The sequence below is a fragment of the Rattus norvegicus genome, chromosome 15 (assembly GCF_021556685.1).
Source record: "Rattus norvegicus strain SHRSP/BbbUtx chromosome 15, alternate assembly SHRSP_T2T, whole genome shotgun sequence".
In the NCBI taxonomy this organism is placed as follows: domain Eukaryota; kingdom Metazoa; phylum Chordata; class Mammalia; order Rodentia; family Muridae; genus Rattus; species Rattus norvegicus.
The window spans coordinates 12,596,577-12,603,338 of NC_141548.1; the positions used below are offsets into that span (position 1 = coordinate 12,596,577).

At 44.7% G+C, this 6,762-nt stretch overlaps 1 pseudogene across 1 annotated transcript; it reads left to right on the forward strand.

The window, feature by feature from the left end:
- Positions 1 to 4,520: 4,520 nt before the first annotated feature.
- Positions 4,521 to 5,015, forward strand: LOC148000823 (gastrotropin pseudogene; annotated as a pseudogene). Its single transcript, XR_015639102.1, has one exon. The product of XR_015639102.1 is annotated as a gastrotropin pseudogene (transcript).
- Positions 5,016 to 6,762: the final 1,747 nt, after the last annotated feature.

A 6,762-nucleotide genomic window follows, 5' to 3' on the forward strand; every position in this document is an offset into this window, starting at 1 on the left:
AAAATAAATCAATCTTAAAGAATGAAAAAATGCATTTCATTATGTAATTTGTGTATGGATGCTACTAGTTCATCTTCACTCTCTGAGATGAAATTAGCACGCTTGTTAGTAAGATAAACTTGAATTTACTGCTCCCTGAGCTAAGGCAGAGAATCTCCAGCTTCCACAGTCACAAGTCAGGAGCTATCAGACCTTTTGGTAATTCTACGTATGGTTAAGATGCAGTCATGTCGGAACCTTTTAGGACTGAAAACAGCAGTCCAGAATTGATGCAGATAGCAAGACGCAGGATTTGAAATGAGGTTCAAAGGATCTGTAAGCAGAAATGCCCAAAAGCTTTTTGCTGGAGAATTCTGGGGAGTTCCTATCATTTACATAGTAGTGTCTGAAAGACTGGTCTTGGCACAATCAAACCATATACATGCAGAAATTGGCTAGTTTATTTCTATGTACAGGTTGAGTGAGGCAGGGTAACTAGAGAGGAAAAATTAAGTGGGAAGAAAAGGAAAGCCCTCATGGTGGGGCGTCTGAGAGTCCAGCACAAAACTCTTGCTGTGTGTAAAGGCTGTCTCTGGCTACAATCTTACTGTCATAGAGATATGTTTCACATAACATTAAAATAGCAATGCATTGTGCCTAAAATATAGACAAATAAAGCTTTCTTCCCTTCTCAGCTGTTCAGTCTGCAGCTTTCTAGGATCTTTCAGAAACTGCATTTCTAGAAAAGGCCTGTCTTAATTCACTGTGTAGTCCTCGAGACCCATGGTTTGGTTTTGTCAGATTGCAGTCCTAACCCCTCTAAAGACAGTTTATAATCTATTCTAGTGAATAGAAGGAGGGAAGGGGGATAAAACAGTCTCTTTGCAAAATATAAGGTAGCTTTAGAGTCACTGGAATAACATATACACATACAGATACACAGACATGCATACACACACAGGCATGCATACACACATGGTCACACAGACACATACACTCACACAGGCACACCCCAACACATACACAGGACACACACACGACCACATGCTCATGTGCGCGCGCGCACACACACACACACACACACACACCAATACTGCTATGACAGTTAAACATGACTGCCCCCTTAGAAGCCTGCACACTCACATGGGTGTGTTTCCCCCTTTCCTGTAACTGTCTGCTTGAGTCCATTAGGATGTCTTTCTAGTAAAGTCCAGCTCAGCTCATCAGTGGCTTGTTCTCTTTTCTGAAAGATCCCGGCTTCCCCTTGTAGAGATCTCTGAAAGGACTCAGGCTCCCGCAGGGGACTGCATGGAGCTCCCTCCAGCTCCACTCCACTCAGGTTGAGAATAAAATAGTTGAAGACTTCTACACCAGAGCAATAGAGTCCAGTTCCAGCCCCTCCTGGGCATTTAAGGCAGCAGAGCTAGCACGTAGGAAGATGCACTTAATGAGCCCTGACCTTCAACAGCTCAGCAGACTTTTCTCAAGAGTCCTCACTAATACTGAGAGAACTACACAGGGCCCTCTGGAGAGCCAGAGCCCACAGAGGATCAGAGAGAAGGAAGACAGGGAAGGAGAGGTGGAGATGGGCAGGGGATGTCCTTGGCATTTTCTCTCAGAATTGTGGGAGCTGGAAGTCCAAAACCTAGCTGGCAAAGAGCCAGCTGGAAACTCAAGCAGCTTTGAACCTGAAGCCGTGACCACAGAATTTCTTCTTCAGAAAGCCTGGCTCTGCAGTTAAACTTTTCAGCTGACTGAGTGAGAGCCACCACACTCTGAAGAGTGATGTCATTCACTCGGAGTCAAGTGAACCATGTCTGTACAATACCATCCTTGTAACCTCCAGGCCAGTGGTTCTCAACCTTCCTAATACTGTGACCCTTTTATATAGTTCCTCAAGTTGTGGGGACCTTCAGCCATAAAATTATTTTCATTGCTACTTCATGACTGTAATTTTGCTAGTTATGAATTGTAATAAATATCTGTGTTTTCTGATGGTCTAATGTGAAAGGGGTATTTGACTCCAAAGGGGTTGTGACACACAGGTTGAGAACCACTGCTTTAGCTCAATGTTTTATTAGATAATTAGGGAACACTTCTTCTTTACATTCTTTTCCCACATCCCACCTTCATCTACATTCCACACTCTGAATCAACTGCTCTTACTTTTCCAAATAAAATTTAATAGGATTTTCATCTGAGTGTGAGAGTGCTTACCTGGATTCCCCATACAACAAAGAGGCAGGAGGATAAAAAATGTGAGGCAGCCTGGGCTAGGCATTATAGAGAGACCAGGTCAGCTTGGGCTAGGCAATATAGAGGGACCATGTTTCAAAACAATAACACAAAAGAAATAAACTAGCAAAATAAGTATGCATATTAATATATTTTAAATTTTCTAACAGAGAAGCCAGGCCTGATAATACACTTATCATCCCTGAAACTGAGGAGACCGAGGCAGGAAGATTGCATGGACCCCTGGGTTCCAGGCACCTTGGGCAATAGAATGAGATCCTGGTTCAGAAGAAAAGGTGGGGAGAGGGAGGGAGGGGGTGGGGGGGAGAACATTTGTGACAGAGATGAATGTAAGATAAATACTGGTCAGATCACACCCAGATAGTTTGACAGACTTCAGACTTAACCTTCTTTGAACTTTTGTCCCCCTTTGAGCTCATGTCCATCACTGTGTGATCTGTGACACCACATGTCACAATGGTGCTGTTCCTCATGCCCATTGTCAAAGGAGAGAGATCACCCCTAAACTGAGGGAGAGCCAGCCACCGACTTGACTCTGTTTTGTTTGTGAATCTGGCTGGCTCCTTCTTGCCTTTTGATCTGATTTTTCATTCTGAGATCTGTTTGTATTCCAGAAATAGCAGGATTGTAAGTACATTGTGGCAAAAGACTAAACTAGCCCCCGAGCAACAGAAACCTTGCTGATGATATCGGGCTCTGAGGGAGGCTGAGGTAATGGAGGGGGAGATGATTCACAAGACTTTGGCCCAACCAAAACTGACTACTTTGCTAGTTCCACAAACCAGACCCTGCCTTCTGCCCTTTAAATAAAGCCCCGAAGGCACTTGTCATCTCCTCCAAGAGGGATCTTGAGTACCTAGACCAATGTATTCTTCCTGGTGTAGTCACGTGTAGAATAAAGCTCTGCTCATGCTTCCAGGCCCACATAATCTCTTTCTGGTCAGTTGGTCAAGCTAAGTCTATATGACCCCATTTGAAGGAGGCCAAAAAAGCAGATTGTGGTGAAACCCTCTTCGCTCCTATCTCTTATGAATCCCTTAGACCCCTAGCCCATTCCCATTTCCAACTGTCAGCTCCCAACGAGTTAATTTATATTGGCAGAAACATCATGAAACTTCAAAAGTCCTGAGGCTGACCCTGAATGACTGGAAGATTCTGCTTAGGAGGTAAAGGAGAAAAGTAGGCCCTTGCCTGGGCTAGTCCTTTAATGGTGCAACTTGAAAAAGAAGACGTAGTATCTAATCAAAATAGAAGTGATTCTCCAAGTCTGCTGCTCTGAGGGAATATTTCTAGACTATGGGGGCTTTGCTTGCTTTCTTTAGTCAACTGCTGGAAGTAGAATACACATATTCTCTCTCTCTCTCTCTCTCTCTCTCTCTCTCTCTCTCTCTCTCTCTCTCTCTCTCTCTCTCTGTCTCTCAGGGTTAGAAGCTCTTAGAGTGTTTTACACCCACTGATGTTGGTTTGACATTTCTACCCCAGGTATTTATCGATTGTACCAGAAAGCCAACAAATCCAGGATCTCATTGAGTGTGTGGGTCCTGGGCACGCCAATAGAAAAACACAAAGAGAGGATTACAAAACACGATTCAGTAGAGAGGAGACCCCAGAACAGGAGAGTTTTTGTTTGCTTGGTTTTGGTTTGTCCCTGAAACAGGATCTTGCTCTGTAGCCCATTGTTTATTTGGCCTTATGACAATCCTCCTGCCTCAGCTTTCCAAGTACCAGGATTATCGGTGTGAACCACAGTGCCCAGGCAAAGCTTTGTAATTAACAGTAGTAACGGTGATGATTCTGACGAGGGCTTTTGCACTGCTACTTTTGTGTGGCCCAGGAACCACCCCACAAGCAAAGCTGGCATCTGTCACCCTAAAGACTTGAGCCCCGTATGTAAAGTGGCACCTATGACATCTAGCTTACAGACTGCACTTGTGTGCCTTGTGCCTGGAGGCTCCCTGGGAAAGGCTCATGCCTCCTTCTTCTGCATGGCCACGTACAGTTCAGTGCACAGTGCTTGGTGAACGGAGGCTGAGGGGAGCTCGGGGATGGGCAGAGGGTGGGATGAACAGAGAGGTGAATGACGCATTCTGTGGCCATCCTGGCCTTGGCCTGGCTGAGACTGGTAGTGGTATTGTAGGTGGTTTTCTCCAAGGTGAATAACCTTGGGGCTCCTGCCCACATCATAAAATATCAATCACCTCCCGGTTAGGGGCAAGACTGAGAAGTGGGGTGACTTTGGGGCTGAACCTTGGCAGTTGGCAGTGTTTATAAGCTGAGACTCCAGACTCCTCAGTACCAACCTTCTTCCTCAGCTGCCTCTCTGCTGCCAGCTCTCTCCCAGCACTATGGCCTTCACCGGCAAATACGAATTTGAAAGTGAGAAGAATTACGACGAGTTCATGAAGCGCCTGGGTCTTCCAGGAGATGTGATTGAAAGGGGACGTAACTTCAAGATCATCACAGAGGTCCAGCAGGATGGAGAGAACTTCACCTGGTCCCAGTCTTACTCTGGGGGCAACATCATGAGCAACAAGTTCACCATTGGCAAAGAATGTGAAATGCAGACCATGGGGGGCAAGAAGTTCAAGGCAACCGTGAAGATGGAGGGTGGCAAGGTGGTGGCAGACTTCCCCAACTATCACCAGACTTCGGAGGTCGTGGGTGACAAGTTGGTGGAGATCTCCACCATCGGGGATGTGACCTACGAGCGTGTAAGCAAGAGGGTGGCTTGAGCCACCAGGCTGGGCTCTGAGGGACTGCAACCCATCAATAAAAGTGCACCATGGATCAAAAAAAAAAAAAAAAAAACACGATTCAGGAATCAGCATACCAGTAGTTGCCAATCTAACCCGGAAGATTTCCAGTAGTTGCTGATCTGACCCTGAGGATTTCCTAGTATGCCATCAACCTGCTTATACCTTCTATAACAAGGAATCTATTTTTTAATCTTTTTTTTTCAGAGCTGAGGACCAAACACAGGACCTTGTACTTAGTTTTAATCTTTTGAAATAAGTTATTGATCTGCTAAACCCATAATTTGTTAAGGTTGGATTGGAAAATTTTGCTTAATGATTCAAAGAGCCTTCTGACAGGAAAGTTAATGAAAACGTCATCTCAATGATGATATCCAGAAAATGTTGATTCTTCAGTGAATATTAAAATTAACTCATGTACAAGCCCCTGGGTTCTATTCCCAAGTGCCAAACTCCCAGTCTTCCCCAGTGGACCCTCTTACACAGCAGACGCAGGCAGCTCTTAACATCTCATTCACAAGAAAAGTCTCTGAAGCTGGGTGTCTGGGTTACAGAGGGATTGATCGGAAGGTAACAAAGTAAAAGGCTTTTCTGTGGAGAACAATAGCATAGGAATGTTGTTGGAAGAATTTGCACGTCTACTTGTCTACTCACTGGCAAGGCGGGACTCATCATTAGAAAGGAGATGCTATTTGTAAAGCATAGTTCTTCCTTCCTTCCTTCCTTCCTTCCTTCCTTCCTTCCTTCCTTCCTTCCTTCCTTCCTCCCTCCCTCCCTCCCTTCCTTCCTCCCTCTCTTTTCTTTCTTTCTTTCTTTCTTTCTTTCTTTCTTTCTTTCTTTCTTTCTTTCTCTCTCTCTCTCTCTCTCTCTCTCTCCCTCCCTCCCTCCCTCCCTCTCTCTTCTTTCTTTCTTTCTTTCTTCCTTCCTTTCTTTCTTAATTTCTTTCTTTCTTTCTTTCTTTCTTTCTTTCTTTCTTTCTTTCTTTCTTTCTTTCTTGCATTTCCAACTCCCCTAGGGTCAGTGCCTCCAAGTTTGGAGGAAATAGGTTTAGACTACAGATAGTCCAAGAAGTCTTTGGAATATAGTTACTGAGCAGGCAGAAAGGGGCAAGACCCATAGCAAAGGTAATTGGGTCCAGGAGGTGGTGTTCTCTAACCCAGTCTTGGACAGGCTTGTACCTTGTGAGTTGACTGAACAGTGCTGGGTTGCTGTTCTCCTGTGTAGAAGTTGGTATCCACTTGACAGAGTGCCATGCCCTTTGCCTTCTTGTGCCCTGAAGGGTTGACAATGGGACACTCAGAAGAATCCTGAGAGAGAAACTGGGTATCCCTATCTCACAGTCATCCCAACCTCCAGGTTTAGACAACAGCAGTCAGGAGAGCCAGCCTAGCCTCCTGCAGCCTGAGTTGCTTCCTGCCTAGTGGCCACTCAGCAGGCAAAGATGGGGAAGAGAAGAACTTCAGAATATTGTCAACTAATTTGCTGAGTAGAGATAAAGGATACGCATACCTCAGACATAACTGTGGGCATTTCAGAAAATTTTCTTTTAAGACCAAGGGACAGAGGCATACATCCGAGGCAAGGCTATGTCTTCCTGAGAGAGTTTCTTATCTCTGACGTGTCTTAATCATCTTGCTTTTTGCATTACCTCATGTAATGCAGACCTAAAGACTGAGCAAAGTTCAAGAAATAAGTAAAAATATACAAGTTGGTCTCTTATCTTGATGAGTTTTTTTGTACATGAAATAAGCAGTAAGGTAGTTTTAAGATGCAT